At 46.2% G+C, this 21,328-nt stretch overlaps 1 protein-coding gene across 3 annotated transcripts in view; it reads right to left on the bottom strand.

The window, feature by feature from the left end:
- Positions 1-21,328, bottom strand: part of LOC101117049 (neuroligin 4 X-linked) — a 400,179-nt gene that overhangs the window by 359,635 nt on the left and 19,216 nt on the right. For 2 of the 3 annotated variants that reach the window (XM_060407560.1, XM_060407562.1), the window contains exon 2: positions 1,811-1,979. The gene's annotated coding sequence lies outside the window, so the exon portion shown is untranslated. Of the gene's footprint in view, positions 1-6; positions 1,980-21,328 lie in introns of all 3 variants that reach the window. The other variant, XM_060407561.1, reaches the window with a different exon arrangement.

Here is a 21,328-nt window from a genome sequence, read left to right as displayed (position 1 = left end):
GTCAACCTTAAACATACTGCTTTACGCATGGACTCTTTTTCATTTTTGGCTTTTCAGATCTTACTTCCCTGACCAAGGATGGAACCCAGGGTCCCAGTGATGAAAGCACCAAGTCCTAAGCACTGGACCACCAGGGAATTCCCATTCGGACTCTTTTCATCCTCTCAATGAGCACAAAAGGCAGCATTATCTCCTTTAATTGAAAAAAAAAAAAACCCACAAATGAAGGCGATATTAGGCAACTCACTCAAGATCACAGAGCTGTTAATGGCGGTGTAAGGCTCAAAGTGGGCAGTCAGACTATCAAGACAGATTGTATCAGGTGGAGCAATTAATATCTTCTCTTTGTCGCACTCTTAGTCCCCAGCCTGTGAGAATCTTTGCCTGACAGGCTTCCATCAAAGGTTACTTTGTATCAGGACCAAAGAGCCTCAATGTCCCAGTGATGCGGACAGTAATAGCAAGCATCCAACTGCAGCCATGAAATTAAAAGACCCTTACTCCTTGGAAGGAAAGTTATGACCAACCTAGATAGCATATTCAAAAGCAGAGACATTACTTTGCCAACAAAGGTCCGTCTAGTCAAGGCTATGCTTTTTCCAGTGGTCATGTATGGATGTGAGAGTTGGACTGTGAAGAAAGCTGAGTGGCAAAGAATTGATGCTTTTGAACTGTGGTGTTGGAGAAAACTCTTGAGAGTCCCTTGGACTGCAAGGAGATCCAACCAGTCCATTCTAAAGGAGATCGGTCCTGGGTGTTCTTTGGAAGGAATGATGCTAAACCGGAAACTCGGGTACTTTGGCCACCTCACGCGAAGAGCTGACTCATTGGAAAAGACTCTGGGAGGGATTGGGGGCAGGAGGAGAAGGGGACGACCCAGGATGAGATGGCTGGATGGCATCACTGACTCGATGGACGTGAGTCTGAGTGAGCTCCGGGAGTTGGTGATGGACAGGGAGGCCTGGCGTGCAGCGATTCATGGGGTCGCAAAGAGTCGGACACGACTAAGCGACTGATCTGATCTGATCTGATCTGATGGACTAGGAGCGATTATAACATAGCGGGATTGCATACCACAGCTTACAAACTGGCTCTGTTTCTATTTCACTTGATCAGAGGTCCTGCCTTGGTTCACACCCACAGCTCACTGTCCATTTCACAAGGTGTAAAAGTCAACCATATGTGTGGGTGTCAGGAAAGAACCACCAAAACAATAAACCACTTATTGGGGGCGAAAAAATTGATGTGTCTATTACATTTGTGCTGGAGGACATATTACAGATGTCCTAAAAACAGATAAATATGACAACACATTGCTTATTAATTGAAAATTAATAGGAAATTACATTTTATTATGCAGTTTCACTATATAGGGCATAAAATTATATGCTACCATATAGATACCATCTGTAAAAAGGTTACACTATAATTATTAGGTTATTGACTCATCCGTGAAAGTTTCTTTTAAAATCTGAAGTTCCTTGGTGGTCCAGTGGTACGAATCCACCTGCCAGTGCTGGGGATGTGGGTTCAATCCCTGGTTGGGGAACTTGGATGCCACATGCTCGAGGCAGCTAAGCCCATGTACCAGAATTGTAAGCCTGTGTACCACAATTACTAAGCTTGCATTCCACAATGAAGGACCAGTGCAGATTAAAAAAAAAATCCCTTGGGGTGACTGATATTAAATTCTCAAGTCACACCAGTATTGATGAGTTACTGAGATGTTAGCAAATACTAGCATGAACATCTTATGTCACGTTGCTGGCACTTCAGGACACAGCAAACACATGAGTCAAAGCATACAGACCTCTGGCAGAACAGTCGATGCAGAAGCTAAGAACGGTCTACTCCACTCTATGACAACGATTCAAGGAAGCTTCTCCAAATAATTTCATCTTTATGACCGAAGACCTGGGGTTTCGTAGAGATGTTCACAGCCATTCCAAATGGCCCCGGGCAGCAGGTCCGGCAGACACCTAGAACATAAGGTTAACAGGGACATAAGTACTTTCGTAAAAGATGCCGTTGATGAAGCTAGGACTTTTCAATAGGGTACGAATATGATTTTATTTCCTGGTAGCTAAGTACTGTGAGTTTCTCTGGTGGCTGAGTGGTAAAGAATCCACCTACCAATGCAGGAGATGTGGGTTCACTCCCAGGGTCAGGAAGACCCCCCTGGAGGAGGGAATGGCCACCCACTCCCGTACTCTTGCCTGGAGAATCCCATGGACAGAGGAGCCTGGTGGGCTACAGTCCACAGAGTCGCAAAGACAGGACATCAACTAAACAGCACCGACAAATGCTGTGCAGTAGGCACTGCCTAGAAATCCTAAGTTATTGGACACAGACTTTGCATAAGATTTGAGGATAGTAGAAAAGAAGTATCAGGGACTTTCCTGGTGGTCCAATGGCTAAGACTCTGCATTCTAAACGCAGGGGCCCCGGTTCCATCTCTGGTCAGGAAACTAAATCCCACATTCAATGAGTAAACACGCCACAGGCTGCAACTAAGAGCTCCAACGCCACAGCCAAGACTGCATCGCCCACGGACCGCAAGCAAGACTGACTGTGGCCAAATAAATAAGGTAAAGTAAGTGAGGTCAGAGTCACTCAGCAGTGTCCCACTCTTTGCGACCCCATGGACTGCAGCCCGTCAGGCTCCTCTGTCCATGGGATTCCCCAGGCAAGAATACAGGAGTGGGTTCTCATTCCCTTCTCTGGGGGATCTTCCCCACCCAGGGATCGAACCCAAGTTTCCTGCATTACAGGTGAATTCTTTACCAACTGAGCCACCAGAAGCTCTCAAGAAGTTGGAGCCAGGATTACAGCTGAGGGGGCCTGAGGTTTCCACGTCACTCGTGACCAATGTCTGCACGTAGTCCAGCACACACATAGACAAAATGGGAAAATACAAGTGTACATTTTAAACCTAAAATATTTCAGAGAGATTTGTTAAAAAAAAAAAAACTCTAGTTTCCGTAAGTTTGTTTACTAAGTCTGTGAGTCTCTTTCTGTTTGCTAACTTCATGTGTATCATTTCTTTTTAGACTTGTTATGGTTGCTGAGCGGGGAAGGGACAGTCAGGGAGTTTGGGATGGACATGGACCCACTGCTGTGTTTAACATGGAGAACCAGCAAGGACCTGCTGAACAGCACAGGGAACTCTGCTCAATACTCTGTAATAACCTCATGGTTCCCAGGGGAAAGGATGGGGGAAGGGATAATTAGGAAGTTTGGGATGGGCATGGACACGCTGCTGTATTTAACATGGAGAACCAACAAGGACCTGCTGGACAGCACAGGGAACTCTGCTCAATACTCTGTAATAACCTCATGGTTCCCAGGGGGAACGATGGGGGAAGGGACAGTCAGGGAGCTTGGGATGGACATGGACACACTGCTGTGTTTAACATGGAGAACCAGCAAGGACCTGCTGTCCAGCACAGGGAACTCTGCTCAATACTCTGTAATAACCTGATGGTCACCGGGGGAAGGATGGGGGAAGGAATAGTTAGGAAGTTTGGGATGGACATGGACACACGGCTGTTTTTAACATGGAGAACCAACAAGGACCTCCTGGACAGCACAGAGAACTCTGCTCAATGTTACATGGCAGCCTGGATGAGAGGGGAGTTTGCGGGGATAGTGGATACATGTATGTGTACGGCTGAGTGCCCTTGCTGTTCACCTGAAACCATCACAACAGTGTTAACTGGCTATACCCCAACAGAAAATAAAAAAGTTCAGAAGAAAAGAACAATCTAGCGTCCGTCATCATTTATTGTCATCTGGCACACACATCCACAGAAAGAGGAAAATATAAAATTGTCTTTAAAACCACAAGATATTTCAGAGATATTTTTAAATTAAAAAATATATAGTATCATTCATCATTTAACTGTCTTTTGAGTCTCAGTGACTTGCTGAATTTCTAAATGAAAAATGGGAGAAGCTGAATTTTGATAGACTTTCATGAGTAGCTAAAAAATTGAGTAAAATGCATGCTCAGATGAGAATACTACTTATTGCAAGGTTTTAGCAGGGTGTCCCAGACATGTCTAATGTGCAGATAAATGTCCCAATTAACATAAATCATCTTAATTTGCACCCTAATGTATCCAACCCAGACTTTATCTCTTTTCTGTCACAATCTTCCAAACCACATTCAGTTTTGAAAATTCGCATATTTAATAAAACATGTGTTTCTGTCTTGGATTCGCTCCCAACTTTAAGCAATGCTCGAATTGTTTCATTTTTAGCATTAGGGAAATCCAGCGAGGAGAAACAGAGAGAAATTTTCCTTAGCATTTAAAGAGTAACTGAAAATACAGATAACCAATTGTACACAGGTCTACTCTGCCGAAAACATCCCAGAATTCTGATGATTCTCAAGAAATTCATTTCGTATTCACTTTGCTAATTTTGAACCAAACCTTTACAACAAAATTAAAAAGTACTAGAGTCGTTATCCAGCAAATGGCGCAAAGAAACAGCTATAAATGTACATTTACAGCTTTCACGTAAGACTTAAAAGGATTAAAGTCCAAAATCCTTAACGTTCCTAAACTGTATCCCTCCAAATTTTTCTAGGTGTGGCCTAGAATGGGAAATTTGATAAAGCTTTTCTATGACAGTGTCTTTAAAATAATACAGAAAAAAAGAAACTAAAAATTCAAGGGACATGAATACTGGCAGAGATCTTCAAAGTAGACATTTAGAAATAAATCACAGAAGGATGTTGAATGATCCATGAATGTACGAACGTGATAGTTACTCAGTCATGCCTGATTCTTTTGACCCCGTGGACTGTAGCCCGCCAGGCTCTTCGGCCCAGGGACTTCTACAGGCCAGAATACTGGAGTGGGTTGCCATTCCCTTCTCCAGCGAAATCATCCAGACCCAGGGATTGAACCTAGGTTTCCCACATTGCAGGTGGATGCTTTACCATCTGAGCCACCAGGGAAGTTCATATATTTTAGTAAATCGTGCTGGTCTATGAACAAGCTGAACCATCAAAGGAGACCCACCTTGCCTCATGTGGCCAGCTTCTCCAACCATAAACTGATTCAATGACAGGGGTGGTTTCTCCAGCCTGACTCACCTACAAGTCCAACAGTGACGCCTCGGTTGTTAAGGCTTGTTAACAGGCAACATTTGATGTCCTCATTCTCTCAGTGAATACGTACAGGGTGCCTGACAATTGCTCATTTCTTCAACACATAGCCAATCAACACCCCCTTGTGAGGGCAAGGCAGAAAAACGTTTCAACCCACACATGTAGCCAAAGCGCGAAAATGCCTTTGAGTTTGGGCGAGCACGGAAACGGAAGCAAGCAGGAGATGAAATATGAAAACAGCAGGCAGGGTTCCCTGGTGTTCCAGCCATGAACAATCCGCCTGCCAATGACGGGACATGGGTGCGATGCTTGGTCAGGGACGATTCCACATGTCACAGAGCAACCAAGCCCGTGCGGCACAGCCATTATGAAGCCTGCGGTCCACAAGAGAACCCAACACAGTGGGAAGCCCACGCACCGCAACCAGACAAAGTCTGTGAAGCAACAAAGACCCAGCACAGCCAAAAATAGACAGATCAATTGATATTTTTTAAGAAGAAAGCAACGGTGTGCAGCCCAGTTTACGGTGGGAGGAAGGCAGGGAGAGGGGCCATGTGCTAACTTTGCTTGGTTGGACCAGGAAAGCTAAAGACAGCTGGTATACCAGCAGCGATGTCCTCGGAGAACCCTACGTGAGGAAGCTTGTAACCCTACGTGATAGGCAGGCGGGAAGCTCCTTCCGCAAAGCCAAATAGGTCACGGAAAGGCATGTGGGGTTCCTGTTAAGCATCATTCATACGCAGCCCTTCTTTGTGAGCTCTTTTAGGCTGAGAAGGAGCAGCAGAAAGTCAAATAATACGAAAAACCTCCCTCATAGGTACTTACTATCTGCCTCTATTTCAATGAGCTTTCACTGATTCCGCGACCTATTTTGCAACCATCTCTACAAGCAGGGACTCTCATATAAGCCTCTTCGAGGAGGAGAAAACTGGAACGCGAAAAATCAGCTATTGCAATTCACCACCTGGGAAGTATCAGAGGCGGCCTGGCCACAGTGGTAGATAGCGATGAGAATCAAAGAGGGTGGTCAGTAGTGCCCATCGGAGAGGTGAGGGTGTGAGAGGAACAGAGCCGTAGCCTCCTGTGAGGGACAAAGGATGCCTGTATGTGAAATAGCGAAAATATACACGTAGCTCTCTGCCCCTGCTTTCGGGCACAAAGCTCCTAACTGGGTGTGTTAGTCGCTCAGTCGTGTCCGACTCTTTGCGACCCCTTGGACTGTAGCCCACCAGGCTCTTCTGTCCATGGGATTCTCCAGGCAAGAATACCGGAGTGGGTTGCCATTCCCTTCTCCAGGGGATCTTCCAGACCCAGGGACTGAAGCTAGGTCTCCCGCATTGCAGGTGGATTCTTTACCATCTGAGCCACCAGGGAAGCCCTGTATTTTAGTAAATCGTGTTGGTCTATAAACAAGCTGAACCATCAAAGAAGACCCACCTTGCCTCATGTGGCCAGCTTCTCCAACCATAAACTGACTCGATGACAGAGGTGGTTTCTCCAGCCTCTCTGCCTCACCTACAAGTCCAACAGTGACACCTCGGTTAACACTTGTTAACAGGCAACGTTTGATTTCTCCATTCTCCCAGTGAATATGTACAGGGTGCCTGACAATTGCTGCTTTCTTCAACACATAGCCAGTGAACACCCCCTTTGGAAGGCAACCTGGGTCCCCTGCATTGCAGGCAGATTCTTTACCATCTGAGCCACCAGGGATGCCCGCCAAGTCTTTCAGGGGCCATCAGTAAGGTCTCTTCGGCAGCTGCTCTGAACTGCACACTTCTCTGATCCCCAGTGCTCCCATCCTTCACGATCTGTTCAAGACCCTCCCAGCGGGCAGGCGTCAGTCCTTTAGGAAGGTGTCTGGTGAACTTGGTCTAAAGAAGCATCCCCCCTCCTTGCCGTTCTCCCCTAGGGCCGTAAACACAACATCACCCTGATTCCAGGAACGACATCACCTGCACGTATGTCAGCATCGCAGTCCTCCAACGGACCACAAGACCCCAGGACCAAGACGGTGTCTCCCGCTTATCTAGCAACCCCCACGGCAAGTCCGACGCTCGCCCAGGACTGCCCAGCGTGTTACAACACATGTCTGTGCTTCTAAAGGTTCTGACACTCACAGCGACTGGGAGATTGTTTTCCACGTTCCCATCCATCCAGTTGGTCAAGGTCAAGAAATACTGTCCTCGGGGAGCAGAGAAGGCGTGAAGGGCTGGACAGCGTGTCCCCTCATGCAAACACGCATAAGACAAAAGGTCTGTTATTTGCTCAACTGTTTACAATCCATGAGCTGCAAGTGGAAAAATACACTGGGGCAGACCAACGTGGCATCTTCTGTTTGCTTAGTGTCGGATGCTGGAGAGAGAGCTGAAGATGAGATAGGGCAAACCCTACATCCTCGGGGCTTCCCAGGTGGCTCAGATGGCAAAGAGTCTGCCTGCAATGCAGGAGACCCAGGTTGGATCCCTGGATCACAAAGATCCCCTGGAGAAGGGCATGGCAACCCACTCCACTATTCTTGCCTGGAGCATCCCATGGACAGAGGAGCCTGGCGGGCTACAGTCCACGGGGTCGCAAAGAGTCAGACATGACTAAGCAACTAACACCTCTCTGTCCAGGGTTAATTTCAGGGCAGTTTCGATTTTCTGACATAAAGGCCACCCTGAGCTTTAAGGATCCAGGGTTGGGACGGGCTGCCTGTCACTTAAGAGGTCCATCCCCCTGCATTCGATTTCAGGGACACATTTCAAATCGCAAACCGCGCCCCTCCCCAGCCCTGCCCTTTTCCCAATCTGTCTGTGATGTCTCACGCGATCGCCGAGACACTGAGTAAAATCCCTGCAGCGTGTGGTCTCGATAATCACGGTGTCCAACGAGCCCTATTCACATGGAGAGTCTTAATTACAATGATCACGGCTCTCGAATCAGGCAGAATTAAGAGCTGGAGAGGACCTGGGGATGGGTCCAACCCACTCATTTCACAGTCGAGGGGGCAGGAGGCTGCCTTCCTTGTAAGCACTGTGATTAAAAAGTGGAGGGGGCCCATCCTCGCCCCGGGACGGGTGATGCTGTTTTAGGGTAGAGCGCCATCCTAGCAGTCTTCATGAGGGCTTCCCTGGAGATGCAGTGGATAAGAATCCGCCTGCCTGTGCAGAGGACACGGGTTTGATCCCGGGTCCAGGAAGATCCCACGTGGCATCAGAGCTACTCAGCCCATGCACTCCCCGGAGCCTCGCAACCAGAGAAAGCCACTGCAGTGAGAAGTCTACTGGTGAGTAGACCCGCCTCTTTCTGCAGCTAGAAAAAGCCCAGGTGCAGCAATAAAAACCCAGCACAGCCAAAAATAAAAATGAAACAAGGAAGGGGATGTCTGTAGACATCTGTCTGATTCACAGGGTTGCACAGCAGACACTAACAGCCCATTGGAAAGCAAAGTGAAAGTGAAGTCGCTCAGTCGTGTCCGACTCTTTGCGACCAGTGGACTGTAGCCCACCAAGCTCCTCCGTCCTTGGGATTCTCCAGGCAAGAATACTGGAGTGGGTTGCCATTGCCTTCTCCATACTCCAATTAAAAATGTTCGGTGAGCAAAAAAAAAAAAAAGAAAATTAATTAAAAAGAAAAAGTAGGGACCATTGCTTCTGGAAGCCAGAAGTCCTAAAGTCAAGGTGTCCTCCCTGCCTTTTGAAGACTCCCTGGGAGGGTGTTCCCTGCTGTGTTCTAGAATCAGAGGGCTCTTGGCTAGGGTGGGCTCGGAGCTGTTGCCAGGCACTCCCATCGCCATCTTCTCCTCGTGTGTTGTCTGTTCTGGCCCTGCCTTGTCTGTCTGCAAGTGGCGTTTGCCCCTCTTAAAGGGGATGTTAGATCACAGCCCGCTCCAATGACCTCATCTTTCCCGACATCTGCAAAGCCCGCACTTTCAAACAAGGTCACCTTCGGAGGTCCTCAGGGTTGGAGAAGGGCAATTCGACTCACCGGGCCGGGTTTATCTACAAAATGAGATGGTCGGGCTTTGGACTTTTTTTCTTTAAGTGTCTAAGTGTTAATCCTAGAAAGAAATAGAAGAAAATTGCTCCAGGGGTGTGTGTGTGTGTGTGTGTGTGTGTGTGTGTGTGTGTGTGTGTGTGTGTGTGTATGTGTGTGTGTGTGTGTATGTGTATGTGTGTGTGTGTGTGTGTGTGTGTGTGTGTGTGTGTGTGTCAGACACACATTTGGAATCCCGAAACAAGAACATCCTAACCATGGGCTGGATGGTCGCTTTCAACCAGGTGTTTTATTGTGCTTTTCCTTTATACAAAAAACTACTTTCTGTACATTTGCATGAAGCCAGACGGTGTGTTTTCTGCAGAAGCCACATGCACCCAGGACCGCCCCCCCCCAGAAATGTAAGGAGAATGGTAACCAGATGGGCCCTGGGAACAATTTGCATGCGAGCATCCAAAGCTCTTTCCCAGGAATGGCCCTGGCGGTTCAGTGGTGAAGGATCAGCCTGCCAATGCAAGGGACACTGGTTCGATTCTTGGCCAGGGAAGATCTGACTTGTCACGGGACAGCTAAGCCCGATCGCCATCTGACAGGCCACGAGACAGCTAAGCCCCTGAACCACAAGTACTGTGTCCGGGAGTCCGCCTGGAGCCCAGGAGTCACCATGAGACAAGCCACCAGAATAAGACGTCCGTGAACCACAACTAGAGAAAGCTGGTCCAGCAAGGAAGACCCAGCACACCCAGAACTAATAATAGAAAATAAACGATATGATGATCCAAAAATAAACAATATTAAAAAAACACGAAACTGATGATAAAGGAATTGCTGGAGATGACCAACACCTCACAAAGCATAGTAAAACAGAATAATCTACAAAGAAAGAAAGAAAGCTCTTTGCCATCCCTGAGTAATGAACTGACTTTTTTCCTTGCCTCTATTTTCCCGGAGCCCAGATTCTTCACCTCTTTCCTTGCGGTTCAGACACTCATTTTAAATCTGCTCTAGTCAGTAGTTTATACATTGTTGCCACGGCATCAACACCTCAGCCACATAAGGGAGAGTCTTAAAAACACACACAAGGAAAAGTAAAGTATTCCTGTTTACAAACTACAAACGGAATACGATGAAATCCTTATCCATTGTAGCAAACATACAAACCAAAGAAATGTTTGTAGAAGAAAAAAAAAACAAACAGCAAGTGTCATGATCCAATTTTACGGAGATAAACTGTTAAGTATTAGTTAGAGTGTCTCATCTAGGTTGTTAGGGACCATTATGCGGTTGGTATCAGCAGTTTAAATGAAGCATGGCAAGGTACTGCTATTTTATTACCACCTGAATGAAAATCACTGTTGCTGCATAATCCTTTGATCATAAAAAAAAGGGAGAAGGTGCCCATGTCTTATAGAAATTAAAAATGATAACAGAAAGTAAGTTATAATGCAGTCACTTATCACAGATGTTACACTGCCTTCTTTGGGGTCAACGATTTTCAATCTGAACCTCTGAGGTTAACAACAGCATGTCTCAAAAACACCCTTTCCCCACACAAATCCATCTTGTGATCACTCACAGAATATTAACACTTCTTATTTTGCGGAAGAATCTAAATTTAAGCCATCAATGCAACACTGCACAGAAGGCAACACCATTTTCAAGGCGTCAGAAACTCTGCAAAGAACGTCTCTATGGTTTCCACGGATGCCAATAACTTCTCAACAACGGGCGGCTCTCCCCCATTCATGCTCATCTATAGAAGTGCAAATCGTATTCCAGGCATCAAATGTTCCAACACTGTCTCGACCCTCATCTACCGAGTGTTCCAACTGCAATGCGATTCTGCCCAGTTGTAGATAAGCTGGCTGCATTTTGCTCAGCACTTTGTTCTGAAACATAGTCACGGAGATTTTGCTGTTCCTGTTTCCCCTTTTTATTTGCTCTGAAGTGCTCCCTTATACAAATCAATTCCATCTTCCTTTGCGGTCCAGAAGACAATAATGTGTATCTGCAACACCATCCTCCTTCGCATTAGAACCGACATAACTCAAAAAAGCCTGGTTTGTATAAAACAGAGCTTCCAAAATAATACAATTACTACCTCTCATGGCAAACAGGTCCCCAAGTTTTTATGATCATGCCTGGCACGCATACTAGGCTAACAGAATCCCAAGTGCATGAACTCGGTAGCATCTGACTCTTTGAGACCCCAAGGACTGTAGCCTGCCAGGCTCCTCTGTCCATAGGGATTCTCCAGGCAAGGATCAGAGAAGGCAATGGCACCCCACTCCAGTACTCTTGCCTGGAAAATCCCATGGATGGAGGAGCCTGGAAGGCTGCAGTCCATGGGTCACTAAGAGTCAGACACGACTGAGCGACTTCCCTTTCACTTTTCACTTTCATGCATTGGAGAAGGAAATGGCAACCCACTCCAGTGTTCTTGCCTGGAGAATCCCAGGGACCGGGGAGCCTGGTGGGCTTCCATCTACGAGGTTGCTCAGAGTCAGACATGACTGAAGCGACTTAGCAGCAGCAGCAGCAGGCAAGGATACTGGAGTGGGTTGCCATTTCCTTCTCCAGGGGATCTTTCCCACTCAGGGGTAGAACCCTGGTCTCTTGTATTAGCAGGTGGATTCTTTACCACTCTGCCAAGACAATGAAATTCGCTTTTATTTGACAACATTAATGATAATCACGTCATTCCTCTTCTTTTACTCTATAAGTTAGAAACCCAAGAGGTATTATTTTTCTCAAATAGGGACCCACTGACTGAAAGGGTCTATGCCATTGTGCTGAAGGACGAAATAAACTTAGAATCGGACAGTACAGCGGTGGTTGTCAGGGGCTGGGGGATGGAGGAAATGGGGAGATGGCAACCAAAGCGTCACAACTTCCAGTTAGGAGATAAGGTCTGACAACACAGTGAGTCCCCTACCCATGAACTGGTTCTGTCCGGAGACCACGTTCTTAAGTCCGATTTGTTCCAAAGGCCATCAGAGTGAGCCCAGGGGCCCAGCTAACACAAGCAGTCCTGCTCTGTCATGGGTTTATAACACATCCACTTCTTTGCAGCGTGGAGGTTCATATGCAGGGGGCTCATTAGACTGTCTCCTCCACTTGGACACTGTTGAGAATAGACCTTCAAGGTGCTCACCACAAATAACAGTAATTGCAGGGTGTAACGGGGCTGGTGGCTAATACCACAGTGGCAGTTATTCTATAATATATAAAGGTATCAAATCACCAGACTGGACACTTTCCACTTTGCCACCCCATGGACTGTATGGCCTACCAGGCTCCTCCGTCCATGGGATTTTTCCAGGCAAGTGTCATGGAGTGGGTTGCCATTTCCTTCTCCAGGGGATCTTCCTGACCCCTGGGTCTCCCACATCGCAGGCAGATGCTTTACCATCTGAGCCACCAGGGAAGTTACCTTCCACTTATAATGTATCAGTCATGTCTCAGGAAACCCATCGTGGGACGAAAGGCTGAGACAGACCAACAGTGATGAGAAAGCCCCTCGGTTAGCTGCCTGACCCTAAACTGTCTTAACCAAGGGCCCCATAAGAATGATGAAGGTGAAAGCCTCTCAGTCGTGTCTGACTCCTTGCGACCCCTTGGACTATACAGTCCATGGAATTCTCCAGGCCAGAATACTGGAGTTGGTAGCCTTTTCCTTCTCCAGGGGATCTTCCCAACCCAGGGATCCAACCCAGGTCCCCCACCTTGCAGGTGGATTCTTTACCAGCTGAGCCAGCAGGGAAGCCCTATAATTGGGTAGCTTAGGTTGCTAGTGTTTCGTCTTTATTTTTGTAAATAGGATACACAGCACGGACTATTAACCAAACTGACAACATTTGGCCTTCTCTGTTGGTCCAGTGGGTAAGCATCCACCTGCCAATGCAGGGGACGTGGGTTTCATCGCTGGCCCGGGAACTAAGACCCCACAGGCAACTAAGCCTACTGACCCTACACTCACTAGGTTTGGAACCGGGAGCCCCAACTACTGAAGCGCACTTGCCCGAGAGCCTGTGTTCTGCACCTAGAGAGTAAACTCCACCCACCCTCCCCAAATCCATTGCTGCAAACGGGAAAAAGCCCTCGGGTAGCAAAGAAGACCCAGCAGCACAGCCAAAAATCAATCAACACATTTCTTCTTAAAAAATAAAAAAACTGATAAAATTGGGTTAAGTATGAGCTACCAGGGGTTCCCTGGTGGCTCACCTAGTAAGGAATCTGCCTGCGATGCAGGAGACCCCGGTTCGATTCCTGGGTCGGGAAGATCCCCTGGAGAAGGGATAGGCTACCCACTCCAGGATTCTTGGGCTTCCCTGGTGGCTCACCTGGTAAAGAATCCACCTGCAATGCAGGAGACCTGGGTTCGATCCCCGGGTTGGGAAGATCCCCTGGAGAAGGCACTAGCTACCCACTCCAGGATTCTTGCCTGGAGAATCCCATGGACCGAGGAAGCCTGGCGGGCTGCAGTTCATGGGGTCACAAAGAGTCAGACTAAGCAACTAAGCACAAGCACTGAGCAACTAAGCACAGCACCTGAGCTAGCAAAGGGGGATAAAAATGCAGGAGTGTGTGTGTGTGTGTGTGTGTAGATGCCTTTGTAATGATGGGGCAAAGTTTACCATCCAAGTCTCTCCATCTCTGCCTCTCCTATGGGTACCCAGATAAAATGGGTACCAGTGATCCCAGAAGGGACCCAGTCACACAGGTCCACACTCACAAAGCTTTCCTTCTAAGGAGAACAATGGCTCGGGTGAGGCAGGCTTCCTCCCTAAGGAGCTGGTAAGCTAAGACTGAGTATCACAGGAAACACTCTGGTTCTTTTAAAAATAACTTTGAGTACTGCTTTTTGCTGAGTCTATAACCTACTTTCACATTGGATAAAAACAGCGGTTCCTTCAATAAGAATTCGCAAGAAAAAAAAAAAAACGCAGAGGGTCAGAGGCACACAGAACTCAAAAGATATATCAACCGACTGCAACTCACAGACCTTGGGTAAGCTGCTGCTGCTGCTAAGTCGCTTCAGTCGTATCTGAGCAAACTAGTAAAAAAAAAAACAAACTAAAAATCCTCTGAGTTTCGTGACTTCATTGTTGGTGATACTGAGAAGCTGTTGATAATTTTTAGAGGGAGTAAAGATACAACTGTTACATATGGGGAAAAAAATAGTTCTTTTTCATTTTAAAGTAGGTGACTGACATGTCAGGACGTGAATCATACATCCCCATAATGAGATTTGGTGAGAGAAGGGGTGTGGCGTTACATAGGAACATTTAGATCAGGCATTCATAATTGTCAAGGTTGAGAGATGGGGTAGTTGGGATTCATTATTCCATTTTCTTTCTTTCTTTTTTTTTTTTCTTGCAAGTACTTGAAAACTTCAACAGTAAAATAATCCCTAAGACTTCAAGCACATAAGTTTAAAAAAACACACACACAAAAGATAAACAAGTTTACAAATCAAAACAGCATATACATCAATCTACAAAACAAAATAAGTAATGCCCCTGTGGTAAAGCATGTGGGATTTATATGTATGAATTTGAAAATAATTTATAGGTACAAGACTACATAAACCCTCTACCAGCCAAAAAATAAAGACATTGCACATAAATCAATGAAGTTAAAACAGTCTTTCATACCACATATAAAAATAAACTCAAAATGGCTGAAAGACTTTATTATAATACATGACACTGTAAAACTCCCAGGAGAAAACCCAGGCACAACATTCTCTAACATAAATTCTAGCAGTGTTTTCTTAGGTCAGTCTCCAAAGGCAAACAGATAAGAGCAAAAATAAACAAATTGGACCTAACCAAACTTGAAAGCTTTTTTCACAGCAGAGGAAATCACAAACGAAATGAAAAGACAACCTACAGAATGAGAGAGAAATACATCCAAGAGTCAGGATGGACAAGGGCTTAATTTCCAAAATAAACAAACAGCTCATGCAACCCAAGGACAGAAAATCACAAACAACCCCATCCGAACACGGGCAGAAGACCTAAATGGACATTTCTCCAAAGAAGACATACAGACGGTCAACAGACGCTGACAAGATGCTCAACGTCGCTAATTATAAAAGAGATGCAAAAGGAAACTGCAAGGAGGTTAGCACCTCACACCGGTCAGAATGGCCATCATCAAAAACTCTACAAACAATTAATGATGAAGAAGGCGTGGAGAAAAGGCACCCTCCTCCACGGCAGGTGGGAATGGAAACTGGTGCAGCCCCCAAGAAGAACAGTAGGGGTTCCTTAAAAGAAATAAAATTAGAGCTACCATATGATCCATCAAGCCTACCTCCTGGGCATACATCTGTAAAAGGCAAAAACTCGAATTTGAAACAATACAGGCATCGTGATGTTCACGGCAGCAATATTCACAGTGGTGAAGACAGGGAGCACACCTACCTAAGTGTCCATCAACAGGTGAAGGTATAAAGATATGCTCCGTACATACAAAGGAACACTACTCAGCTGTAACAAAGATGGAATAATGTCATTTGCAGCAACGCGGTGGGACCCAGAGACGATCACACTGAGTGAATTTAGTCAAGGGCAAACATACAGTATCACTTACAAGCTGAGCCTCGAAAAATAGTACAAAGGCACTTCTATACAAAACAGATACAGACTCACAGACACAGGAAACAAACTTACGGTTACCAAGAGGGAGAGGCAGGGAGGGATACTGCAGGGACATTCAGAGGGATGTTGCAAGGCAGGGAGGGATACTGCAGGGATATTTGGAGGGATATTGCACCTGTAGCTTATTTTCAAATTCATACATATAAATCCCACATGCTTCACTAGAGGGGCATTACTTATTTCATTTTGTAGATTGATGTATATACACTGTTTTGATTTGTAAACTTGTTTATCTTTGGTGTGTGTGTGTGTTTTTAAACTTGCGCTTGAAGTCTTAGGGATTATTTTACTGTTGAGCTATGTTACTGTTGAAGGTTTCAAGTCCCTGGGTTAGCAGAGACTGCTATATACAGAATAAACGAGGACTTGCTGTAGTGCATTCAGTAGCTTATAATAACCGAAAGTCAATATCTTATAATGCCCCGTAATAGAAAAGAAAATAAATGGTTAGGGTGTAGCGTCCTGAGAGAATTAATCACAGAAAATAACACTCATGGACATTTGTGGGACATTTGTGATAACCTTAAAGAGGCTTCTGCAGCAATACTTTGGGAAATGTAGAGTTCAGAATGGCATAGATGTAAATATACAAAGAACACAAAGTGTTAGTCACTCAGTCATATCTGATTCTTTTCGATACCAAAGACTATAGCCCGCCAGGCTCCTCTGTCCATCGGATTCTCCAGGCAGGAATACTGGAGTGGGTTGCCATTCCCTTCTGTAGAGGATCTTCCTGACCCAGGGATTGAACGCAGGTCTCCGGCATGGCAGAAGCTTTACCACCTGAGCCAGTAGGGAAGCTCCAATACATGCGTAGTATGTATATAAATAAAGATACAGGTAGAGATATGAATATGGACATAATTCAGACATAAACCCAGGTGGGAACAACATGACCTCATATAGTCATTGATATGATATGGGTATGATATAGACTGATATAGATAAAGATACAGATATATAGATGCTAATAAAAGATGCATGCAGACATCCATACAAAGAAATTTATATACACATATACAGATACGGGGCTTCCCACGTGGTGCTAGTCGTAAAGAACCCGCCTGCCAATGCAAGAGACCTAGAAACACAGCTTTGATCCCTGGGTTGGGAAGATCCCCTGGAGAAGGAAATGGCAACCCACTCCAGTATGCCGGCCTGGAGAATCCCTTAGACAGAGGAGCCTGCTGGGCTACGGTCCATGGGGTCGCAGAGTCAGACACGAATGAAGCAACTTAGCACGAAAGCATACAGATAAAGATGGACACATAGGTAAATAACGAAATTGTTAAAATATTCAGACAATAGTAAAATATATGGAAAATTCAGAGATCATTGTACAAGTTGCGTAGTGTTTAACCAGTGGCTTATCGGGTGAGGATTGATGCTAACATTTATTTCAGAAGTCCTCTATTCCTATAAGATGCCTCTCATCCCTTCTTTACAAAGAAAATCACACTGTCCTTAAAACGTCCTTGAAAAGGTTTCATGTGCTTCTGTGTGCTTCACAACGTGGACTCATAGAATTCCAAACAGAAGGCTTCTCAAGATACGCTGAAATGATAATCACCTGTGTGCATATGACAATTTCATAGCAAGCCCCACAGCCATAATGTTAAGAGGACAAGCTCAGGTTTTACAGTATCGATCAAGGTGAAAAGGTGACCCCTTGCCTATGAGCATTTCAAAATCTACCCTCCGTGTGGTACCGGTGGAAAAAAGGTCAGGAGTCTGTTCCCTCAAATTTGTGCCTCTTGATTAAAAAAATTCTACTCCCTTGAATTTATTCATCACCTCCACTTTATAATCATAAGGGCTTTGATGTAGGTCATAGCTGAATGGCCTGGTGGTTTTCCCCACTTTCCTTAATTTAAGCCTGAATTTTGCCAAAAGGAGCTCAAGATCTGAGCCACAGTCAGCTCCAGGTTTTATTTTTGTGACTGTATAGGAGATCAAACCAGTCCATCCTAAAGGAGATCACTCCTGGGTGTTCTTTGGAAGGACTAATGCTAGAGCTGGAACTCCAATACTTTGGCCACCTGATGCACAGAACTGACTCATTGGAAAAGACTGATGACTCGATGGACATGAGTTTGAGTGAACTCCGGGGGTTGGTGATGGACAGGGAGGCTTGGCATGCTGCGATTCATGGGGTCGCAAAGAGTCAGACACGACTGAGCGACTGACCTGAACTGAACTGATGCTGAGAAAGACTGAAGGCAGGAGGAGAAGGGGAAGACAGAGGATGAGATGGTTGGATGGCATCACCAACTTGATGGACATGAGTTGGAGCAGGTCCAGGAGTCAGTGATGGACAGGGAAGCCTGGAGTGCTGCAGTCCACTGGATCGCAAGGAGTCAGACATGAGTAGTGACTTAACAACAACAAGGAGAAATAGAAAAATATTGGGATGAACTGTGAGCAGGAGTGAGCCCCAGGCCACTCTGAAACTTGCTGCCCAGGAGGGTTGCAGATTAACGCAATGAGGAACCGTGAGCAACACTGTGACCTCTGCCAGTCCACTGAGGTGGAAGGTGGCATTTTTGCAAGCTGAGTTCCCCCGGGTCAGTGTGCTGAGCAGAGCTGACCCACAAGAGAGGAAGAGGCCCAAGGAAACAGCAGAGTCACATTTCCTGTTCTTGATCTTTCAAGAACAGAATCCTCCTCCCAGGTACAAACCCCGGATGGGACTTTTCCTCGTGGTTCTACAACCGAGGATGGGTTCCCTGGTGGCTCAGCAGTCAAGATGCAGGAGACCCGTGCTCCATCCCACTCCAGGGTTCTTGCCTGGAGAAGTTCATGGACAGAGGAGCCTGGTGGGCTACACTTCATGGGGTCGCAGTGAGTCGAACACTACTGAGCCATTGACATGCTCAGCTTCACACGCTAAATATCCACAGCTTCACATCCACTCATCCCTATGTTTGCGAAGGAAAGACTGACAATCGGTGAAGAAATGACGGAAGCGGCACGGAGTCCCCTTACACAGAAATTCTAAACAATCCAAGTCAATGCTCTACCATCCAAGACGACCAGCCGGACAGCCCACCTCCTTGCCTCTGTGCACTTTTAAGTGCCTAGATTACGAAGAACGGTCTGGGAAAATGTGAGCCAGGGTGTGACTTGAATGTGGGAAAAACCCACTTCCTACCTTCATCACGTTTTGGAAGGTCAACCTTACCCTGTGGGTAGGTGATGCCTTGACAGAGTTGAGAAACTCAGCTGACCTTTCTGGGTTTCCTTGCCCAGACACGAATCCCAGACGACAACATCACTCAAACTCCAACTGGGGCAGAGCGGGGGAGGGGACCTCTGTACCTAATATCACGAAGCAATTAATAAAATCACGGAAGATAAGGTCACAGACGAGAGGAGATGGAGCAGACGGGACAGACTGATGAATTCAGCCTGGTGGGCTGCAGGGGCCCCGGGCACAGAAAAGCAGGATTAGGTGAAACCTGGGAAATTCCACACAGATCTGGTGTTTAGCTAACAGCACGGTACCAGTGTTGGCTCCTTAGTTTGACAGACGTTCCAGGGTAAAATAAGACATTAATTAAATATGGGGTAAGCAAGCCGCCTCTGTACTATCTCTACAGGTTTTGGGGGAAGGGGATATCTAGATTTTTTTTATTTTTTGGGTGTGCTGGGTCTTCACTGGTGCCTGCAGCCTTTCTTTGGTTGCGGCAAGGGGCGGGCACTACTTCTAGCCGTGGCTTCTCACTGTGATAGCTTCCCTTGTTGCGGCTGCCCCGCTTCTAGGGCACATGGGTCTCAGGAGCTGTGAGTCCCACGCTCGAGAACACAGGCTCAGCAGCTGCGCTGCACAAGCTCAGTTTGCCCTGCGGCGTGCAGGATCTTCCCAGAAAAAGTGCAAGCCGCTCGGTCTCGTCCGACTCTTTGCAACCCCATGGACTACACAGTCCATGGCACTCCCCAGACCACAGTACAGGAGTGGGTAGTCCTTTCCCTTCCACAGGGGCTCTTCCCAATCCAGGGATCGAACCCAGGTCTCCTGCATGGCAGGCAGACTCTTTCCCAGCTGAGCCACCAGGGATGCCAGGGGATCTCCCCAGGCTAAGGATCAAACCCACGTCTCCTGCACTGGCCAGTGGACTCTTTACCACTGGGCCACCAAGGAGTCCCTAGTTTATTTTTTAAAGATGAAAACAGTGGGTGCATACCTTGGAATAATGCAGGTATGGTTCCACACCGTTTACATGAATTCGGTGACAAAAATGCTTTGGGTTCCCACTGCATGTAAAAGTGATGCTTATTCTAGACTGCAGTCTAGTGAGTGAGCAAGAGCATTATGCCTTCATAAAGAAAACAAAGATCACGGCATCTGGTCCCATCACTTCACGGGAAATAGATGGGAAACAGTGGAAACAGTGTCAGACTTTATTTTGAGGGGGCTCCAAAATCACTGCAGATGGTGACTGCAGCCATGAAATTCAAAGACACTTACTCCTTGGAAGAAAAGTTATGACCAACCTAGATAGTATATTCAAAAGCAGAGACATTACTTTGCCGACTAAGGTCCGTCTAGTCAAGGCTATGCTTTTTCCAGTGGTCATGTATGGATGTGAGAGTTGGACTGTGAAGAAGGCTGAGCACCGAAGAATTGATGCTTTTGAACTGTGGTGTTGGAGAAGACTCCTGAGAGTCCCTTAGACTGCAAGGAGATCCAACCAGTCCATTCTAAAGGAGATCAGCCCTGGGTGTTCTTTGGAAGGAATGATGCTGAAGCTGAAACTGCAGTACTTTGGCCACCTCATGCGAAGAGTTGACTCATTGGAAAAGACTCTGATGCTGGGAGGGATTGGGGGCAGGAGGAGAAGGGGACGACAGAGGATGAGATGGCTGGATGGCATCACCGACTCGATAGACACGAGTCTGAGTGAACTCCTAAAGTTGGTGATGGACAGGGAGGCCTGGCGTGCTGCGATTCATGAGGTCGCAAAGAGTCAGACACGACTGAGCGACTGAACTGAACTGAAAGAATGTCCAGGGACATTCCTGGTGGTCCGGTGGCTAAGTCGTCATGCTCCCAAAGCAGGAGGCCCAGGTTCAATCCTCAGCGATGGTACTAAACCCCACATGCCACAACTCGAATCTCACAACTAAGACTTGTCATGGCCAGAGAAATGAATGAATTTTTTTTTTTGTTAAGAAACACAAAGTTTCTATCTGGGATAAAATTACACTGCAAGGCTTATAGGAAGAAAAGAGACAGCATTCCTAAAATCGTTTCATCTCCTCCTAGCAATGTGTGAAACACGGCAAGGTGTAATAAACAAGTGCAATTAATTAACGTTTCAAAAAAAGAGAGAGAGAGGCGTTGGATTCTTACAGAGAATAATTAAGAATCAAGAGAAAAGGGAGATCAGAGGCAGGTAAGCTGCTTTCATTGCAATTCAGAAAAAAATTTGTTAGCGGATTCATGTTGATGTATGGCAAAACCAATACAATATTGTACAGTAAAAATAATAATAATAATAAAATAATTTTTTTAAATGGAGGTCCAAGTAACACGTTTTACTTTCGATTCTGAAGACTT

The sequence above is a fragment of the Ovis aries genome, chromosome X, assembly GCF_016772045.2.
Source record: "Ovis aries strain OAR_USU_Benz2616 breed Rambouillet chromosome X, ARS-UI_Ramb_v3.0, whole genome shotgun sequence".
NCBI classification, from domain to species: Eukaryota; Metazoa; Chordata; class Mammalia; order Artiodactyla; family Bovidae; genus Ovis; species Ovis aries.
This window is presented reverse-complemented; position numbering and strand designations above follow the sequence as displayed.